This window comes from Eretmochelys imbricata, chromosome 16, assembly GCF_965152235.1.
Source record: "Eretmochelys imbricata isolate rEreImb1 chromosome 16, rEreImb1.hap1, whole genome shotgun sequence".
NCBI classification, from domain to species: Eukaryota; Metazoa; Chordata; order Testudines; family Cheloniidae; genus Eretmochelys; species Eretmochelys imbricata.
The window spans coordinates 23,974,126-23,997,010 of NC_135587.1; the positions used below are offsets into that span (position 1 = coordinate 23,974,126).

The window sequence follows — 22,885 nt, forward strand, 5'->3', positions numbered from 1 at the left end:
CACAGAAAACTCAAGATTCAGGAGTTTTCAGCCAGCTCTAGCTCCTGTGGATCTCAAAGTACTTTACAAATAACTATTTAGGCTTCCTCAATGCCTCCAGCATTAGGCTTCTTTAAGGAGGTATCCAGACTCACTAATCACTTTTGAAAATCAAAACCATGATTTCTGTGCCTCATTTTGTAAACTGGGATATTTGAGGCACAGAAGTCAGGGTCATGATTTTCAAGAAGTGACTAATGAACCTGGGTACCCCTTTTTGGGCTCCCTCTTGGCTCATCTTTAAGGAGCCTGATTTTCAGTGGTTGGGTATTTAGCACTTTTTGAAAATCAGGGCTCTTTAGGGAGACTCAAGTTGTGCCCTGAAAAACTGGAATACCCAAAAAATCACTGGGTGGTTTTGAAAAATCTTTGCCTATCTCAAATCCCCAATGCTGTGATTTGGCCACACAACCATCAGCCCTTACAGCCTGAACTTCAACCAGTTGCAATTTGCATCAGCTGAGAGATCAAAGCTGAAGAAACGTAAGTTTATTATAAATACCAGCAGAAATGTAATTACCAGAACACTATGATACCTATTATGGAAAACCTTACACCTGCCACAAACACTGCAATTCAAGAGGACCCAGGTTACAATAAATTACTCAGAGTATGTGATTAATTAATTAAATTAACCAGTTTACATTACTAGCTTTATCAAAATCTTAGCTTCCTCCTGCCCCCAAAACCAGAAAGTTTAACAGACTAGTGCCTGTGGTGTTCAGAACAAGAAATGGAACAGTCCCAGCTCAGTTTTAAAGGCATTCCAAATACCAGCATCAGCTAGATTCTTAGACCCATCACCATAGTATCTCAGCACCCGCACTATATGCAACCCAACACATCAATGACAACTAACACTGAGACTCGCCGTGAAACCGCCATGAAAATCCATTCAGGTCTAAGGGTGAATGCCTGGGCTTGAGACTGAAGACAGTCTCAAAACTGGCTCCTAAGTGACAAGTGGATAAATAAAAAGAGCTCAGTGAGCAATGCAGCCTGCTTCAAGTCTTCACGGGCCCATGAAAGAGAACTCTCTGTAGGGCTCAACACAACAGAAAGCAGAACATGTAAGTGACGTAAAACACTTTTGGGCAGGGGCTTGTCTTATTATGGTCTCTAAGGCACACATTAGGCACTACATAAATAATTAAACCATGATTTGAGGACTTCAATAGCTCAGACATAGGTGAGAGGTTTATTGCAGGAGTGGGTGGGTGAGATTCTGTGGCCTGCATTGTGCAGGAGGTCAGACTAGATGATCATAATGGTCCCTTCTGACCTTAATGTCTATGAGCCTATGATATTATTCACTTAAGGTTTAAGTAGAAAACTCATGATCAAACTATGAATATATTCACCAAGAATTTAAAAGCAATTTCTAGCTTCCAACATCCTGAAATGTGAGTTCCTGCTCTTCTATACAACGTGTACTAAGAAAACCTGGAGTCATTTCAGAACACACATCTGTCTGTGGCCCCAGGAAGTGAAGTATTAATTATGAAACCACTAACATCCAAAATGAACTGTTCTGAGATCCACAGGCTTGTTAGACTGCAGGAGATTGTTCACTGAAAACATTGTATTAAACCTCAACCGCTTTGGAAATAGAGCTGTAATAACTGATGGTGCTACAGGAGCTAACCCTGCTTTTATTTATAGTTTTCACACTTCTCATCAACCCATCAGCCAAAATTTTATAAGGCAGCAACATGAAAATACAGCAGAAAGAAGTTGGCAAAAATCCAATTTTTTCAATGTAATTCCAAAACTCTTCTTGGATTACTAGGCATGTGGCTTTTCCAGTCACATGCAAAATTTCAAAGACAATTTTTTCTTTATTATTGTACATTAGGAATAAATCTGTATTTGCAACTAAATCAAAAGGTACCAATATGCTCCAAGCTAAATCAGAATATGGGCATCTAGTCCAACTCCCTGCTTGGTCCTGCTTTGAGCAGGGGGTTGGACTAGATGACCTCCTAAGGTCCCTTCCAACCCTGATATTCTATGATTCTATGATCTCAGAAAGAATAAAATAAATTATATATAGCTTCTAAGTTTGCTCAACAATCAAAAACTGCTCAATGTCTAATGGGAGAGAGTATGTGTGTGAGAAGATTAAACCCTTACAAAGGGAGGGCATGCCAGGTGCTTCTAACATCAAACCTATTTTAACACCATCCCCACCACCCTGAATGCCTAAAAAAATTAGCCCACAGACAAAGTGGCTACCAAAATTCAGCTCTTAGTTTGCACGCTCCGCAGATAACAATTAATATGTGGAATTCATTGCCACACGCAATCACTGAGGCCAAGTACTTAGTAGGATTACACTTTTATTTGACTATTGAGACCATCCACACTTCTATTAGACAGGATTTATTTGTATAAGGGATACAATTCCTCATGCTTTAGGTGCATAAGCCAACTTGTAACTGTCAGTGGTTGGGGGAAGTTCCCCAATGGTCAGGTTATTTCATCAAGATCCACTGCAGGATTCTCTTGCCCCTTCCTCCAAAGCATCGAGTATTGGCCCTGACAGAGACTAGAAAGACCAGTGGTGTGACCTGAGTACGGCAATTCCGATGTAATAAAAACCCAGCTGATCCAAGCTATTTACAGCTAGTCATATGTTTAGCACAAAATGGAATGCAACTGTCCTTTCATTAACAAGGCTGCAAACCCGCTGAATAGCTTCTGCACCAGCCTCACATTCAGACATAACACAGAAAGGTGGGCTGCACTCACTTGGATGCAGCAGCTCTAAGGATGGGTAGGTGTTAACCAAACTGAGGCCAAATATCCGAGAAGAGGGGTGGGGAGTGAGCAGGAAGTAGAAGAGAAAACGCCAGACAAATCAGAGATGGTTTTCTTTATTTAAGAGACCAGGCCTGCCCCAAATGCGACTGAAGTCAATAGATTCCCACTGATTCCAATGGGCTTGGGATCAGGCCCCCTTTGCTTTGGGCACTCCGCTGAACTTATGTCTATTACGACCCTGAGGCATAATGCAGTTGTGTTTTATTCACCAAATTCCTGAAATTTATTTAGTTAAACATGTCATGCACTCTTCCTATTACATTAATTCCTAAAACACACCGGTCAAGTGGTTCAGCATCAAAATAAAACTGTTTAATTAACTTTACCAGTTGTCCCAGCCTCTAGGTCTCACTTTAATCATTTCAACTGATCTACTGCATTTAAAATAAATGTAGATTAAACCTTTCAGTTGTAGAGCAAGACATAAAATTGCCCTAAAAGAAAAAAAAACACCAATCCTCCAGAGGATGGGAAAGACTGCCCAACTGCACCATAAAAATAAACTGGGTCTGTACACAAAATCCAATAGCTTCAAGTTATGGCCCCCTGAAAAGCAGAGGAAGGGAAGGATATTTAACTGAAGTGCTCACAAGCTGAACTGATTACGACCCGACCCAGCACCAACTGCTCCAGCCAGTAATACTAAGGGCACCAGACGTCAATGAGATGCAGCAGGAAAGCAGCAAACAGCACACACGGGGCATATTGCTGTGCTCTTCATGGCTCGTGCTAGCACGCCCTCTGCTATGAATAATAAAATGTAAAGACTCTGATTAAGCCACAGATTTGGGATCTCAGTTCTTCTGTGCTGCTCCCAAATAAAGAAAAGTTAAACCTTCCTTTCAGTTACCAATGTACATTTGCATATGTGAAAAACTTTGAATTACAAGACCATGGTTTATTATTTTTTCAAGCCATCACTTCACCTTGGAAACAGAAATCTAAGCAGCTGTTTCCCCTCTAAATTACCTTCCTGCTGGCCCTGCAGACAATATTTGAAGTTGGCATTTTTAATATTGCAAATCCACACTGGTTACTTTGCACATCTTTGCCTTTCATGTGGTTTAAACTTTAATGAGCCTTCACTTAAATGCATTTTCTGGCATGTCGGTCTCTCTGCCTCAATGGTTTTGTGCATTTTTTAAACAAAGGGATAAGATTAAAAGGGAAGCTAAGAACTCTGTGGCCATTTGTCAAAGAACCTGAAGCAGGCCACTAGATTCTGCGAAAACTGTATAGAGTTCTACTATAGACTTCATTCATAGTTAGTACACATCTGCCACTGGACCCACTTGTGTTCTATTCCACTAGGGCTACTGCATGCAAGTAGAGGCAGCTGCTTCCGTCCTGTTTAATTAGTGATTTTATCAAAGAACATCTTGCTAAGAACACTAGGATATTAAAAGCTTGTTCAAGCCTTGTGCAGCCTTCCGGTTGCGAACATGGAGCACGAACAATCTTGCAGATCCTCTTATTGTAAGCCCTCAGTCCTGTAGGTAGTGTTGGTTCTAAGACTAGCAAAAGTAACATGTGTACCATAAATTCCTCATGTTTTTGGCTTTGGGCAAACAAGGCTTTATGCTTCAGGTTAACAAAGGGGCCTGTTAAAATGGAGGGATGAATCATGCAACTGTTCACATGACTGTCATCTGCGTGGCCATGAAGGAGACCAGGGTTAGACTCTCACACCGTTAACTAAAGCATAGATACTGGAGTCAAATGCAACTTACAAAAGGCACAGAAGAGATAAATGCAGACTCTATATACCAGGATAGGAACGTTTTACACACAAACATGTTCCCTAATTATTTTCATTGCTGTGGGTGATGTGGAAAAGAGTGTGGGGGATATCAAGCACATTCACGACATTACTAAACTGAGAGAGAACAAAAGGAGGGTAGGGTTGCTGGTTGTCTGGTTTTCAACCGGGAAGTCTGGTCACAAAGGGGACCTGGCAATGTCTGGTTACATGTACTGACTGGACACCAAAAGGCTGACTGGGGAGGGGGAGAAAGGATCACCAACCTGTGTCAGCCCCTGCTCAGTCAGGTCCCCCTCCTACCCGCACCTCATGGGCAGGCAGGCAGCAGGCTCTGCGTTAGGCTGCAGCTCCCGACCTAGCTGCGGGGGTAGGTGGAGAGGATCATGCGATGAGGAAAGGGGAGGTGGAAGAGCAGTGAGTGACGGGGCGGGGGGGAGGGGAGGGGAAGGAATTTTCAGAAATTAGAAAGTTGCCAACTCCAGAGGAAAGAAAAGTACGAAGGGAGTTCAGAGAGGTTAGAAATAAGAAAACATTTGTTCATCACAGGAAAATGCTCTGATACATCTGGGGAAATAATCTGAGACGGTACCTAAATGAGGAAGAAACCCAGAAAGCAATAATGCCCAGAAAAGATCTCGGAGAGGACAGTGGACCAACTGGAGATGGCAGCTGCATGCGACGGTTGCAGCAAAGGCCTGGGACTCAGAAGGACTAGGTTCTATTTCCAGCTGTATGTGTAATCTTGGACAAGTTAATTAATGTCTCCATTTCCCTATTTATAAAATGGCAAATAATATTTGCCCACCTGTACATACAAAGCTTCAAGATACTCAAATGAAAGTTGCTATGTGAGTGCAAATATTGTGAGTTTGCAGTGAAACATGGTTAAAAAAAAAGCCACTTCCGGTTTTGAGTCTGTGTACAGTCCAAAACATCCCATCCCATCGCAAGGAGAGACTAGTGCCCTCCTAAGCACCATATACGAGCTAGGTATTATTATTATTATTATAGCAGAATTATATGTCTGTCTGCCTAAATATTAGAAAAAGACCAACAAGCTGAAGGGAGCTCAGTGAAGAGGAGAAATGCAAATTTTCAAATGACCTAGATGGATGCTTTGAGGGAAAATTGTAAAAGCTCAGGGTAAGAGTTTGGCAATAACGGTTAAGCGGATCAAAGGAACAGGAGAACAACAGCCCAGGGACTTGAAGTGAAGATGAAGGAAGGAGAGGAATCGAGGGTGGCCCAAAGAATTAAGGACACAAATACTGTGGCACACCTCAGGGAAGACTTCGGCTGTGGAACAACGTCCCAGAGGCAGAGGCCCCAACGCTTGGGATATTTAAAATGAGACCAGACTCCGTATGATAGAATGTACTGTAGGGCATTATGCTGAACCGGCTCCTGGGGTAGAAAGCAGGGAACTGGGATGGATTAGCTGAATTTGAGGAATAACAGGCATTAGGGATAGAAAATCCAGGATGGGGACCTAGGGGGAAGGGGGATTAAGTGCCCCCCCCAACATATATTAATTTATTCTGAAGTTGCTACTGCCTAAAAGCCTCTGAGCACACCTGTAAGCTCCTGTGTGTCTTGTTAGCAAGCTAGGTGGGTAGCACGGTGAACTTCTCTAGTTTAGACAAAGCCTCTATGGCTATTTCCCCATTTGGAAGAAAGAAACCATAATGCTAACGGGGGTCAGCTGAATGCGTGCAAAGTGCGTTTGACAATGTAAAGTGCTGCATGATGTGATGTTATTTAGCCTGCTCCAGTTTACAACCAAGCAGTGCTATTAATCCCCTACATATCATTAATTCAGTTAAGTGAGAGAAAAACCTTTTGACTAAAATCTCCTTTACAGCCTTGTCGCAAGGGATTCCCCATGAAACACAGACTGTGTTCTTAGCACAGACTGCGATTGTTAACATAGCTAGAGATAACCTGGGATAGGTGCTTTTTAATATATTTAATTCTGATTTGTATAAATAAGCATGTGTAGAATTGCAGCACGGACAAGAGCAGCAGAAGTGAACTATTACTGCCCTTTGCCCCCAGTCGCACTTCGTAAGGGGAAGAGAGACTGCCATCCACACTCCAGGCAGGCTGGGTCTATGCAGGAACAGGGAGGATTCTGTGAGGGGGTCTTCACCACCCTCAACAGAAGGTGAGCCATTCAATCCGGTGATGGGTTTACGGATCTCCCCAACTCTAACGGCTGCTACTCACTCTGCAGGAGGCTGCCTGCAAGCTCAGGCAGATGGCACAGCATTGGTTAGGCTCACATCACACTTCTGCATCCAAGAGGGAGAGAAATGCAGTTTAATGATGAACACTCGGGTGCACATCACCTCATGACTCCAGGAGTTGGGCCCTCAGCAAGGATCTCTGCCTTGATCCACCCCTGCGGCTAGTGCAGTCACCGCGTTCAGCACTGGTCTCTTTGGCCTCTCTGATGAGGCTGCCACCACCACAGCAAGCTGCTTAAAAATAAAGGACCCACAAGAATAAATCAATGGCATAACCAGCCAGCAGGACTATAAGCAACTTGAGATCCCGTGTGTGTGGGGCACCACCTCCTCACCCTGTCTGTTGTTGGCTGGGTTACAGCAGAGCCTGGGTAAGCCCTTTGCTGTGAAGTATTTCAGGTGCTTTTTTGAACACTGAGAAAATTAGTAACTAAGGCTGTGATTTTCAAAGCTACTTAGGGAACCTGGATGCCCAGTTCCCATTCATTTGTGCCCAAATCCCTAAAGCAGTTTGGGAAATCTCAGTCTAAACCCTTTGCAGCCACACTTACATTGGCTGTGGCAGACAATCCAGGGAGAATGTTTGGTTTTGTGGCTCATTGCACAACCCATCAAGAAGGCAAGGAGTGGATTCTGAGAGCGTGCCATCCAGACTCGGATCCCACAGGGGAGGAATCTCGACAGAGAGATCTGATCAGATGGGCAAACTAGATAAACCACCTGTAATTATAACCATTAAATACAATGCATTTTTGCTATCCCCTAACAGCTTCAATATGTACTTTAACCTTTTCCTGCATTGAAGATTAGTGGCTCTCAACCTTTCCAGACAACTATACCCTTTCAGGTGTTTGATTTGACTTGTGTGCCCCAAGTTTCACTTCACTTAAAAATTACTTGCTTACAAAATCAGACATAGAAATGCAAAAGACTCACAGCACACTATTACTGACAAATTGCTGACTTTCTCATTTTACCATATAATTATAAAATAAATCTATTGGCATATAAATATTTTACTTACATTTCAGTGTATGGGATATAGAGCAGTGTAAACAAGTCATTGTCTATATGAAATTTTAGTTTGTACCGACTTCACTAATGTTTTTTACGTAGTCTGTTGTAAAACTAGGCAAATATCTAGATGAGTTGATGTACTCCCTGGAAAACCTCTGAGTACCCCCAGGGGTACATGTACCCCTGGTTGAGAATCACTATTGAAGACTCTCTCTCAGATACTCGGTCAAGAAATTAAACTTCAGCTCAGTGGAAAATCTGAATCTTTGCATCAGCAGGTCCTGGAATCAGTGCTACAGAGGCATGCATCTCAGTCTTGTATTGGATAGTAAAGCACCATGGAAGAAGTTCTATCTAGTGTGTAACCGTCAGAGGAGAGTGTTGAAATTCCATTTGCTCGGATGAAATATATTCCCAGGCAGCTTGAATGCAAGTTGAAACATGCTGATTATGCACCAGCTTTCAGAATCAGACCCTTATTATTGTTTTTCCCTTCCTTCTGCTGCATTGTTCAAGTTGTCTGGATGCATCTATACAACTCTGTCATTTAGGGAGAGCCTGGAGTAATTTAGTGTCAAAGTCAGTCTCTCTCCACTGCACTGGAGCATAAAGATATTATATTACCCCTCTGCACGATTACTAAATTATTGCTAAAGACAAATGGCACTGATGGGAATTTGCTTTGTGATCTTCACCACTTAGCAGTGCCTGACACCAGACTCTGAAGAACAGATTAACTGAGTCCATGCTATTCCAGAACTAAATAGACCAAGAATTGCTGCAAAAAGGCAGGCAGGATTTTCAGAAGAGACTAGCAATTTTGGGTGCCCAAGACCTCAAAGCAGCAATTTTCACACATCCTCAAAGTCAGAATCCCTTTTTAGGTGGCAAGTCAGGCATCCAAAATCATGCTCACTTTTGAAAGGCCTGGCCAGTGTTCTTCCAAGAAACCCCTATTCCCCGCCCCCTCCCCCCCAAAAAAAAAAAAAGCTATGAAGCCACACTTTCTGGACCCCTTTTTAACTCACAAAGAGTACTGAGTATTGTTAGTCTCTAAGTTGCCATAAGTATTCCTTTTCTTTTTTTAAAGAGTATTGAGGGACTCTTCCTACAAATACATCTATAGACAAGGACATGTGCCAATCCTGGAAATAGGAATTTGCATAGCCTGAATCTGACAGGCTGCTGTTCGAAATAACATCACTCACATCACTGCAATATTTCCAAAGAGAGCTCTTTATGGCCATCCAGCAGGGATAAGTCTACTTCTAATATGGCTGAGATTGATATTCCACTGCAATTAGAACCGTCCTCTAAAACTTAGGGAGAAAGCCACGCTGGCTAAAGCACCAATCAATGAAGACACGCTGATACGCGCAGCCCATTTCATTTGTCAAAACACTTATAAGAGGCAGCTGCCCAAGGAAGCAACATGCTATGATCCTCCCAACTTTAAACTATCCATTAGAAGGGTCAGCCCGCTAAATGAGTGTCAATGCACAAGTAACTGCAACTGTGGAAGAGTGGGGCACTGCATTCTCCTCTTTCAAAATGATCTTCCATTCTTCTCCCATGTGTTACTGCATTCTCTAGCCTTTATTTTCCATCTCTTTACATAAACTGTGTTTCCATTCCTTTCCCAAGCCCTCCCAAATCCAACCCTCTTCTTTACTTCATTTCTTGCCACTACCAATCTCCTGCCTTGTCTTATTTTTGAGACTCCTTCCCAGCACATTTAGAGCTCAGCACCTTGTCAGATAACACTGTAGCTGAAGTATCTGAAATGGAACACTACACACTGCTTAAGCTACTATCTCAGGCCTGCGGCAGAAGAGGAAAACCTCCTGTATTTCCACAGTGCTGCAGCTGGTACCTGACCGTCTCACGAGAACAAAGGAGCAGAATGTTGCCTGTTGGCAAATGCATGTTGTTACCCAAGATCATTGCTCAGATATCGACAGTAAACAGCAAGGCTGTCGATGAACTACCAGCAGCTTTGAGTGGTTCTAACTCCCTACACTGTGGAGCACCTTCTCAACTTGCTGATGGCCCTCAAAAGACACAGCATTAAGTCACGGGGAGAATAAGTTTTCCAATTAGAAGTACACCTGTAGTGTAATTAACACACCTCTTCTAATAGGCTGACACAAAGTTGGTTCTAATAAACCATTCCAGAAAAAAGAAGGGGGAAAAAAAGCGGGGTGTTAATTAACGTACCAAACTGTTTCTAAAAATACAGCATCTTCCAATACCACAGGGCTCCTCGCCAGTTAGTCTGTGACAATAGCTGGGACATTCAAGATTATATTATAGGAACAGCAGAATTCCGAGGCTAGGCCAGCCCAGGAGTTGATCTAGTCCAGCATACTGCCTCTGCCCAGATGCTTCAGTGGAAGTGGCCCCCCTCCCTCCCGGATTAAGTTCTGTTCTCGGTAGACTATTGCGTTACACACACGTGAGCTAATCCAACAAAAAGGTTTTGATTTAATTTACTTGCGTATTTTCATATGAAGAGCAGCAATGATGTCCTCTGTGAAAGTGAAAAGCTACAGCGGGCCAGCACTGCAGAACGCAGCTGAAGAAAGATCAGTCAAACTACATTAGCCACTAACCATTTGTCAGGGGTGTCTTCAGCACTTGTGATTAAGAAATCACGTTAAAGTGTGGTTATGGTCAGATGTTTACAAGCTCCAGTAAAAGAGGGCCTGCCCTCCCAGTTCTCTGAATGCCCTGGACAATATGTTAAAAACATATTAAATTGACAAAGGAAAACCAACATCTTCTTACCTCAACAGATCTAACCCGGATGTGCTGGCGCACACCTGCAGTGATCAAAACTGAGCCATTACCTCTCTATCCCAGCAGAGCTATGGGAAAAGGAGCCAAACTGTTAACCAAGTTCCTTTTGCAGGATCTATTACTGATGGCGATTCTTGGCTTTTAGACCAGAGGCTGAGGTTGCAAGGCAGAGAGAATGTTGTTATAGTTGGAAATTGAGCCAATTCTATGAGGAACTTCTTGGGAGAAGAAAATGAACCCAACAAAGCTATTTTTACAGAGTATGAAAGCAGCTGAGAAAAAAAAAATCTTGCTGTATATTTTTATTTTTATTTTTTTTCAATTCACAGGCTTGTATTACAATTCACAATGGCTTGTATTACCAGTTCATTTTTGCTAATCATGGACTCCATATCTTCTTTGGTAGATCTTTCTATTGTTGAATTGGCCTTGCCCTCAAGAAAAAATATGTGCAATCTAAATATTTTCCTCATGAATTTCTAAATACGGGCTCTTGTTTTTGGACTTTTCACCACTGTCAAACTGCCAGTTAGCCTTTGTAACATCTCCAGTTGCTAGCGATAGCTCCTTCTCAGCTTGAACCTCTCTAAATTGCACACACTTAATCCCCTCTCACAGGTGAGTCGCTCATCCCTACTTTGTTGCCCTTGCCCATAGATGCAACACAATTTTGCTTTTTTTTCCTGTCTTTTCATTCATGCTTTTACGGAGGTTAGCAAGATTATGCCCAACTCTGGGAACAACAGGTGTACGCTACAAAGCTGTTATACATTACACCAGATCCGAGGAACAAGTGTTGTTTACACATGCAAAGTGCACTAACAGTATTGTTAAAAAGAATTCTCAGCAACAAATTAAAAGGACACCATCAATTCACAAGAAAAATCTCAATTTTTTTTTAACCTACTATTGTTACACATAAAATCTGAGATTATTATTCAAGATTGGGTTAAAAAAAATCTCAAAATCAGTGTACTCTGGACACTTGACAATATTTAGTGTCTAATCGGCTGGACCATTTGCCCTAGTAACACAGGGTTCGCCTACAGCAACACGGGACAGCTAAACTTTTTTTAAAACAAATTGGAAGATGTGATTGTAAAGCCTCAAAACAGTACCAGGATGACTCAGAGGGCAGGTGCAACACCTGAAACCACTAACTTTTCTCTTTTTTAAAAAAATAAAAAGCTATTTTTGTGGTTGATGGCATGCTTTTGCGTTAGGGGGTTGGAAACAGGATATGGAACATTTTACCTCTCCATCAGAAACTTCAGTCAACCCCAGTTGGGGACTTAAAGTTGGTGCCATCTGTTCAGCAGCCTATATGAGCCAATGCCCAGGTCACAAAACCATCCCCACAACTGGCAAGCTAAGTAGAGGGGGCAAAAACTGAACAGGACATGGACATTGAACAACTCCCCCACCCCTAGAAGTGGTCTACCCAGAGTACACCTACACAGAGGACACTCATTCTTTATGGGCTAAGCTGTCCCTCATTGTGTGGTAAGATGTCATTTGCCAATGCTGTCAGTCTAGCCCCTTCCATCAACACTAAAATAAGAACAACAACTAAAATAGAAACTCGTGTGTTAGTGAGCAGCAATGCATCTGCAGAGATTTAGAAAACACGAACACATTCCAGGAACAACATTTGCTATTGTTTCTTGTCTCCCCCTGAGACGGACACTGCAGATTGCCTTGTGCTCTGAAAGGACGTCAGCTTTCACTGTACTCTAGCTTTTCTAGAGACCTTCCTTCTCATCTGTACAGCACTTCGGCAAGTCAGGATTGGGCCTTCCCACAGTGGCATCTGTCAAGCCCTGCACTTCAAACTGCATATCTAAAAATAGGCAGCAGGACATTCAATACCCAACTGAATACTATTTTTCTTTAAAGTTATATCTCCATAGATTTGCATTGAGAGTATACACTAAAGGAAATGAAAGAGCAATTGTAAACGTTTTACAATTTTTTAATTATGTCCTTAAAAACGTAAGTCAATGAACAGTTTTTAGTTTGAAACTTTCCCCTGAAGCATCTGCAACCCAAACAGGGCAGCACTGGTATTAGTGTTTAAAAATCACTGACTAATTTCGCTTCATTGAGTGAAATGCAAAAAAGGAAAGGAACACCATGAACAGGTGAGTGGATTTGATTTTTAATATGCTGTTCCATTGATCCATGTAATTAATTTCTTTTAACCAAGGTAAAGAATTAGGCTTTTTTAATCTGGCATTGCCCCTTTAAACAGTAAATAAAAATATTTAACAATTATCATCAGAGTATGATCTTGAATATGGGGCATTATTTTCTCTAAAGCAAAAAAAAAAAAAAAAAAATCCATTTGGGATATACTGACCTGGATCCAGACAGAGACGTTCTCAGATAAGTCCCTGAAAGCAGAGGATTTTCAGGATACCAGAAGCTTTCACATTCCAAAACACCCAAGACTACCAGTGAATTCAAAATAATGCTTTTTACAGGCACTCAGATGTTACTGTTTACATTTTCTAAAGGCTGCAAATTAGAAGATGCAGGGTTGTGACCCCGCTATAACGTCTGCTGTAATTCTAGCCATATCATGTCCTTTTAGCCTACCAAATGACTAAGACCATGACATTAACATATGGCTTAAGGCAAATGCAACAATTCCAGGTAACTGTGTGTTGAGAACTAAGTTTAAACACTCACTGGGTTTCCTCTTCTTGGAATCTCTCCACCAGAACATAAGGTAAGTGGGGGAATAGAAATCTGGGGAGCTTTATGGGGAGCGAAAAGGTGCATCCTTCATTGTCTCCATAAAAAGAGCTGCACATCTCTCCTGCCAGCACTCACTGCAGAGCTATATTAATCCACAAAAGCCTGGTTAATTTCTGAGAGTAGTTGTGGGGGAGTTTCTAACTCTAGGGAAGGAGACGAATGTAAAACCACAAGGACGGGGTCAGAGATTCAAGAAAAACTTGCCTAGCAGAGTAGGCAGGTGACACAAAAAGAGTCCATCTGTGGAAGGAATTAGCATTCCTCCAAGCCTTCCCAGAGCTGCCTCTGTAGCCTAACAGTCTAGAGTAGAATAATATTTTTAACACCAATGAACAATAAATTGAATGAAACATCCCACAGAACAACGGAGGTTACACACTGATGAGAGCAGCTGGGAAACTACTTCTCCATCTGCTGGTAAGGAGATAGCATTACCCAGTGCTCTATAGCCATACAGCGGGAGAATGTCTTTTCCAGGTTGAATGGTGGAGGGAGGGGCAGGAGGAACCCAACATCCACTGCCTGTGAAATCACTTATATTTTGAGTGTAACTTGAAGCATTTACTAGCCTTCACTAGAGGGCAAGAAATGTACAGCTCAGCTCTGATATTTTATTCCAAGCACACATGTGGTTGATTGAATGTTGCTTTACATATGTACAGATTCTGCATAGTATCCAAAATAATGCATGCAACCATGGTGTCACACCACCACAAATACACTCTTTTGTGGAGAAGGCGGTATGTTTTGAAGTAGCACTGCTTCAGAATTAAATCTTTTACTAAGAGGGGAGGCAACCCATTTTAGAGAGTCAGGTGACCTGGTAACTTCCCCTGCCCTGATAATTCCCGTCAACATGCATCAGACAATCTCAGAGCACTTTACAAACATTAAGCCTCAGCCCCCTGAGATTAGTCTAATCCCTCCTTTACATACAGGAAAAAACAGAGTTAAGTAACTTGCCCAAGGTTGCACTGAGAGTCAGAAGTAAAACTGGGAACAAAGCCAATTACTCCTTAGTACTAATCCCACACTCTAAACTCTGGAGCATGATCCCGCCCAACTTTTCAGCACATTAACTAGGCTTTTCTAGTTCACTCTGGAACAGACTCTACTTTAAAAAAAAAAAGCATATAAAAGACAACTTTTTTTTCCCCATTGACTCTCACTCTCGTAAAAGCACTAGCCACAGGGCTGACCCATCACCTCTAACGTATAATCAAGACAGCCACACAAACTCTTATAATGAACCAATGCTCAGCGTTAGCTGTAGGCTTACGGGAGTCAAAGTAGCAGCCCAAGAACTGGACTCCGTTTAGCTGAGTTCTGGTTGTGAATCCTATTTTCAGACCTCAAAAGGGAATGGTCATGACAATTTTGAGTATCAGGTACAGGTTGAAACATGGATTCAGGAGCTTTCCGTTAAGCTCCCGTGTTTGAAAGCCCTGTCCCAAGACACGATGTATTACACACCTCACTGTTAACAGGCTGTACCGTGCTCCAGGTTTGAGCTCAGGAAATACAGGACCCAGAACAGCTAGAATGCGGCAGAAAAACAGGAGTAAAGCCTTTGCAAAACCGGGATACAGAGAGAGCAGGATGATGCCACGTGATCTCCACTCCCCCCAGGGCAAAATACTCATGCACCTGTACTGCGCATCTCAGTCAGGAGTCCAGGGTTTCAGATGCTCTTCCTGTTTTGAGGAAGTGCTTTTCAAATAAAACAGCAAAATATCTTTGCGAGTCTATGTCCATAACAAGCAACGTGGGAAACAAGCATCACAAACAAACAGAATTCCTAATGATTTAAGGATCATGTCCTCTCTTATTCCCAGGATTCAAGTTCAAGATTCTGGGTTTCTCCTAACATAGCTGCTGACTCCTCGAACACCCGATGTAGAGGGAGGCATCCTGCCCCAATTCTGACATTTACAGTTTGTAACCTTTCAGGTTTTTTTTTTTTCAAACGTGTAATTAAGGCTGCACATTTAAAGCCTGACCCAGCAAACCCTTTTATGACAGCTAGGGAATCATTGTCATCAGTGGTAAGCACTACAGCAGTACTCTGTTCTCGCAATCAGGTCCTTTTGCTGCGAGCAATTTAAGGCTTTGACAGGTTTGTATATTTTAGAAACATTGCAGTTCACTTTTAATACTTTGTCCCTTTGACCACCACCATTCAGAGCCCCTGGACTCCTTTCCCCGTGTCGTAGGGGAACAGCTGTTATTGCTTGTGCTGTAATTTGCCAGTTTTGTTTTGGCGAAGTGCATACAAAGTCGAGGCGTCCTAAGGAGACTGCTTTTCAACAGATGGAAGCTTTCAGCCATTGCATCTTTTTCCAGAACAGCTCAGCAAAGCAGTACTAGCTTTGTTTCTGAACGACATTCAGACACCTAATCAGACAGGTAAGATCTTCGTTATTTGAAAAGCTTCTAAATGATATAATGGTTTCAATCCTCATTTTTTCACGTGTAAGACTTATTTATAATACCTTTTCCATAAAGCTATAAAGACTTCCATCTAAAGCAAAGGCCAATACGAGTGTGACACTAATATAAAAGTATAAACCCAAAACTTCTATCTTAGAATTGCTATAGTGAGGGATGGCACCCAGATGATGTCTATTTTGTTTTAAAGACATCATATTACCCTAAATTCATACATTTTTAAGGTCTGAAGGGATGTTATGACCATCAAGTCTGACCTCCTGCATAAGACAGGCTATAAAATGTCACACAATAATGCCTGAAGTCCCCTCAGCCACCTCAAAGAAACTAGGAATGACCATTTAAGCAGGATCTACAAAGTTTTATCCTCTGCTATGGCAGACAGTGAATGCTGTTGGGAAGTTCCAAACCACAAGCCACAGACAGAAGCATACAATCTGGCAAATAAAACAAAAGCCCTGATTACACAGCCGCTGCATACCCAGGGTTTTCAGAGGCAGCTGACCCTGTCCGGGGAAAGGGAGCACCTCGGGTATCCAACAATCCCTTACAGACAAGTAAGAAGCCATACTGACAGTTTGTAGGGTGTGAGGACGCTGCTAGCAATATAGAAGCCTTGGGAGTTACAGGGTGCAAAGTCACCAATGGCTGGAGAACCCTCAAGACTCAACCAAATGCCAACAGTCACTGTGCAACCAGATGCAGCAAAGCCAGCAGAATTCCCCTGGTAACCTTCTCTATTTCTAGATGGAGTAAATACAATTCATTAAACCCGCCAGCATTACAGAATGACAGACTATGCCAAGGCCATGTGCAAGGACTCCTGGAAAGTTATGACTTTACAGCACTGCAAGGACTATTATGGGTCCTGCATTTCCATGTGCTCTAAACAGCACAAAGCCAGAGTAGAAGCAGCTACAGCAAAAGCGCATTGGAGTTCTACACCATGGGTTTAGAGAGACAGGGCCTACCCCAAAGAATGCAATCAAATGTTTAGTTTAATTTCAGCCCATTAAAATCTGATTTGCAAAGATACATTTTCCAGAATACAACAGAGCCTCTGCGGTATCTGCCAAACTTCTTAGAGAGGAAAACTGCTAAAAACTGAAAGAGCAATTACATGAGCTGCACTTGTTAAACTGTCTAGGTATAAACAGGTGTTAAATCTGACCAATAACAAAGGAGAAAAGGAGGCGGCTCGCACTCACGCAGGTTTGATCAACGGGAGACCTGACCTTGCTGGTAAAAGCTAAAGTAAGTTCATGCTACTAACAATGGGGACAAAATATCCCTTCACCAACGTGCTTGCAAGGGAAAAAAGGTTGAGGAGTCAGAAACTGCATTTTCTATTCTATTCCAGCTTGTATTTAATGCCCACTACCATGGTATCCAAACAGCTGCGTCCCTTCCCTTCTGAGCCACAGTTCAAAATTCTGCATATGACAAAAGAGCCATTTGGAAGTCACCCAAAGTAGGGAGGTTCCAGAAAAAAAGGATACTATGGTCATCTAAGAGTCAATTCAAAGTTTAACCAAAATGCTTTAGAGGAAAGATAGATCAAATATTTCTCAAAGTGAGTTGTATTCAGACATGATACAGGGGGGAGGGATAGCTCCATGGTTTGAGCATTAGCCTTGAGCATTTAGAGATCTGGGGCAAAAAATATTGGGGACTGGTCCTGCTTTGAGCAGGGGGTTGGACTAGATGATCTCCTGAGGTCCCTTCCAACCCTGAGATTCTATGATTCTATGATGAGCTGAATTAAAAGACAGCAACGTTCACCCTGAAATAGCACAGAACTAGTTGGATGCATTTAGACTCTTCCCACAGGAGACCCAACTTAGGTGAAATCCCGAGTGAACGAATTTGACTCTCAGACCAGTCTCTAGTAGACATTTGTTCTAATCACAGAAAGCACAGTTTGACCATTATTAATGAACATTTCTAGGGCAGCCTCTGTTCAGAAACGAAATGGCAGGGATATTTGCTGTGGATCATACAGGGAGGCGCTCACCATGTACCTTAAAACTATGCTTGGTTCTATCTAATAAGGATTTATCTAATTGGTGGTTATTTTTCTTAGACCGGCTCAACTTAAAGCACTGAAAATTAAGCATGTAAGATACAAACCTAGAAGAGTAACAGTAGTTAGCTGTCTGCCTCTAGAGCAGCAAAGCAATAAGGTCATTTTAAAATATATTTAATTGTTGTTCAAACTCAGAAAACTGCAGTTACAGAGCTACAAAACCACCAACTGTTCAATGGAAAATTGTAGCTGACTGCCAGAAGAAACAACTTTTTTTTCCAACCATACACTGCATACGCCTCAGTGGTGCAGGCAAAGAAATGTATAGCCTGGATACCCCCCAGTCAGAAGTGAGAGAGATGCAAGTCTCTGCCTAAGCGAGGTGATGGCTGAGGAGCAGTAGGAGCCAAAAGCGGGTGCCCTTGAGGGACCATGGAGGACTGCAGGTGCAGTTGCTCGTAACTGTGACAGGCAGCCCTTTACAGAACAAGCACCATCATTGTGGTTAGGGCTAGGAGCTTGTCATGATAAATGACAAGAGTCCACAGTCTGATTCGAGAGACAAGACAATATTTACTAAATTTATTGTACAAAACAAGATGCCAGAAGTCAGAGCAGACATTATTTTAATCCAGCTAGCCTCTCTTTTTGCAATAAAACTGCTTAAAGCCATTTAATATTTAATACCATCAAGCCATTCAAAACCAATTTCCATGTCTTCTGGTGTGATCCTGCAGGAGCACAGGAAGATGTGCAGAAAAGAGCCATTGCTGCGTCCTCTTCAGTAAGCGCAAACAGAGCAGTGCAGCACAGATGCCTGCTAAACCGGCTCGCCAGCTCCAGAACTCCACTCCCACCCCAAGTGTCACAGTCCCCATGATCCTCATTCCCTGCTGAAAGCGTGAAATCACGAGCATTAACTTTATGAGCATCCCTCTGGAGGGTGTGACTTTTTCCTGACAGCTCCCAATGTTCTCAGCAAAATTAGTTCAGCTGCTACCATCACATGTACCTAGCAACACCCAAAAAGCCCAGTGTCAGAACTTACGGAGCTCAAAGATAATTTAATCTCTAACTCCCATGACAAAAGTATAGCCCTAGTCACAGAAGGGTTTGTATTTGCTTACTTCTTTTTCTAATGGGAAAGATGTTTTCCATTCAAACGCAGCCATTACCAAATAGCCACAGCTGTCCCACCACCGCATTCTGGGTTCCTTCCATAAGCCTTCGTCACAATGTTGAGAAGGTGAGCCCAGGCTCAAAGCTTTAGAGTAGCGATCAACGCACTGTAACTGAAGGGAAGTAAAGATAGAGACAGCAAGGGTTCACATGCTGAGAGAGGCATAGTACACTGCTTCGGGGTGTGGTCCCACCAGTTTCATTTCTGTTTGTTCCTTATTTTAAGAAACCAAAACGAGCACAGGTGCATTCACAACAGTCGACATTATGTGCACAAATAAAGCATTACAGAACGGGACAGCTCACTAGCTCCACCAGTTTATATCAAGGGACTCAAACTAGCGCTAAGGAGTTCTAGCACCCAGGCTCTCTGGCACAACCCAATGCAACCAGACAACCCTGGCAGCATCCCCAGATGGCCAGCAGGCTTGGGTTCCACTGTCCTAGTAAGAGAGAAGCTCATTATTGGGAACCTGTGGCACCTGTCCCAACTGTGACTCTGGGACAGGACAAGGGGAACCCGGATCTCTCTAAGGCAGGGTTTCTCAACCCATGGGTCAGGACCCAAAATTGGGTTGCCAAATTGTCAGAGGGTCGCACATCAGCTCCTATCCCACAGGGCTGGCTGGGCTCGCCTCCCTGCTCCCACAGGGCTGGGTTCCCAGCACCACTCAGGTTTAGCCCGACCGTCATTACGACAGGAGTCCAGATAGGCCAAATTTTCAGTGAGTGGCACTGTAACCCAAGGAGCCAAGTCACAACTCCACCCACACAAATCTGGTCCTGTCAGGGAGGTGGGGCCAGATCTGAGTGGCACTGAACCCTGGAGTGGAGAGCAAAGCCCAGCCAGCCCCCACAGCACAGGAGGTACAGAAGCTGCCACCATGGGGTGAATGCCAGGCAGCACCCTGGGCGGGAAGGAGAGGGCAGGATCCAACTGAAACCACCCCAAGGCCTCTACCCCTAAACTATTTACTGCGTCATGACAGGCCATAAACATTTACAAATGCGTCCTGAGCCCAACAAGGTTGAGAACCACTGCTCTCAAGTACCCAAGACTCGAACTCCACAGGGCTTTAAAGATCAAAGGCAGCATGCTGAACTGCAGCTGCATAGGCACCGGAGGGCTGGCGAGATACGGTCCCTGGAATAAAGCACTGCTACGTAAGCAGACACCCACATTCTGTAATACTCAGTGTTTACATAGCCTCACGTGGCCTGGCTCGCTGGGGATAGGCCATGAATGACAGGGAAGATCATGCTTCTCAATGGAAACGCTCCTGACTACAGCTGGTAGGTGACCATCTAAAGGCAGATGGGGACCCCAATCTGCACCTTTTACTAAGGTGTGGTGAATAGACTATTTGGAGGGCAGCTATAGATTCTACCATCTCTTCCCATTGTCCCACTCCCTCTGCCCCAATTACACCCTCTCTCTCCCCCCAGTTACCAACCAGCTGCTTGCACTACCCTGGTTTTGTGGCATTCAGCCCCTACGGTCAATTTAATTCTGAGACTGTCAACATGGGAGCCAGGTAGTGGCAGCGGCAGTGTCCGAAGTGGACACCTGTCTACCCCACACCGGACGGTGACCCAACCACTTCAGACAGGCAGCTGCAAGGCCAACAGACGCCATAAATCCAAGTGTCTTACAGCCCGTCTAGGATGGGCACAGAACTCCAGCTCCTTCGTCTTGCTGGTTCAGAGAAGCCTCTGTGACCAGTTCCTTCATTTCTTTGGTTTTTAAAAGCAAGGAGGGGAAGCGGAGGAAGAGGGAGACATATACACATTCAGGTGGTGAGATAAATTCTTTAAGGAAGGGATTGTCCTTTTGTTCTGTTTTTGTACAGCAGCTAGCGCAATGGGGTTCTGGTCTATGACTGGGGCTCGGAGGCACTACTGCAATTCAAATAAGGGAAGAAGATTTAAGGAACATTACACACACACACACACACACACACAAACTTGTTACGTCCCCCTGCTGCACACTGCCTATTTAGGCTATAAACCCTTAGAGGCAGGGATGCCTTTGTCATCATGCATCTGTGCAATGACCGGCACAATGCAACTTTGTTCTAGGTGAGATCTGCAGGAGCCACTGTAATACAAAGAATGACTAATTTCCTCCCGCCGTCCCAATAAGCCAAATTGCCTAGTTTTTCCAGGCTGCTCCCTATGCACAGAAGGCCCCCCTTACCCCAGCTCTCTAAGCCACCATCTCCCCTCCTGTGATGCCCCCAAGAAAAGAAGACAGTTAAATACATATTTAACATAATGTTATGCCTTCCACTGGGCTTCCTAGCACATCCCTTCTTCTCCAGGCCTGGCTCTTAGACTATGTGCTCTGGAGGGCAGGAACATCTCATTTTGTCTCTTGTACAGACCATAGCACACGTACTCAGTGCTCAAAGAGCCGTTAGCACTTTCCACTCCCCCACTGCTACCCCTTTCACCCTTGTGCCTGTCAGCCTAGCTACCCCATCTTTCTGCCTTTGTGCTAGAGCAGGTACTTGCAAGCCGTGTTCCGGTGCTGCCGTGCTCACCTGCTGCAGTGACACACTGACAAGGAAAATCCTTGACAGTTTCATGCTGCTGCAGATGCAAAGCAATGCAGTGCACCCCAGAGAGCCATACCACCAACGCTGCAGGAGTTTTTCCTGCTCTATCTCCCATTCCCCGTGCAGCAGTGAGGAAAAGTGGGCTCCTACAATCCCACGGTGAATTTAGAAAGGTCATAATTGAGGGAAAGATACTGAGCAAAGTGACCTTAATTGCTCCTGCTATTCTCTTCTATGTAAACGTTTAAGTGAAGTCAATGTAGGCCTTTTGTACCATAAAAGCCCCCAGATTTCTGATCTGTCTCGAGATTCAAAACTGACAAGGAAACTCATGGTTGTTATTTTTTTGGCATGTTCTCCAATTACTATTCCAATCTCCTAACACAAAGGCTTCACACACACACAAAGGCATCTCGCCTTAACCTAGGAGTTATTCCAAACATTCTTAACACAACAGGAGCAAAATGGAAACAGAAAAGGAAAGAGAGAACACACCAAATCCCAGAGCGCCTATCCACTCAGTCATGTATGCTATGCACAATACTCGCTACTGTACTTCGCAATAGACTGTGTGGAGGGCGGGGGTGAAGATGAAAAACGCTTTGAGCTAAAGTGCACCTGCTAAACTAGCAATCATGCTAACTACTGTATTTGAAATCACTGGTGTTCAATTCAGATACAGAGGAACTCAATCTTCCAGCCTGAGAACCATGCTCTAATGTGGGTGTAATATATTTAGGATCAACCATTATATTTAAAAATAAAAGTAAGGAGCTAGTTGATCGCTACCATCAAATGGACCAATGTTACCACAATGGTTAGAGCGACTGTTCTGTGAAAAGGGACCAATAACAGCACCATGGAGTTCCAGTTCCATTTTTTCCTTGGCAAATACAGCCAGGAGGAGCCAGCCAGAGACCCCAGCTGTCAGGAGCAGCAGAGTCAAGAGAGGGACCTCTGGACATTCAGAAAACTTTCTACAGTTTTGAGTGAACTCTCTCTGCCCTATGCTGATTGGCTGTTTGCTCAAACTCTCCCATCCCTCCTCTCCCTCAGACTCACTCCCCATCTGTCTCTCGTCTCCTACCCTGCCCCATCAGCCCCTTCCCCTTAGCTGATCCCCCTTCCTAACTAGCCCCAAGAAAAAATAATGTCCTGGAACTAACCTGATGTTTGCTTTCATCACACTTTTCACACTACTAGTGTTATCCACCTTCCCCTACCCTGT

The 22,885-nt window shown here is 43.5% G+C and overlaps 1 protein-coding gene across 2 annotated transcripts in view; it reads right to left on the reverse strand.

Moving 5' to 3' along the window:
* The window catches only part of STRBP (spermatid perinuclear RNA binding protein), an 86,003-nt gene that overhangs the window by 49,753 nt on the left and 13,365 nt on the right, over positions 1-22,885 (reverse strand). The window contains exon 1 of one of the 2 annotated variants that reach the window (XM_077835551.1): positions 19,048-19,063. The exons of the other annotated variant lie outside the window; for it this stretch is intronic. The gene's annotated coding sequence lies outside the window, so the exon portion shown is untranslated. Of the gene's footprint in view, positions 1-19,047; positions 19,064-22,885 lie in introns of those variants that run through there. 2 annotated transcript variants of the gene reach the window in all.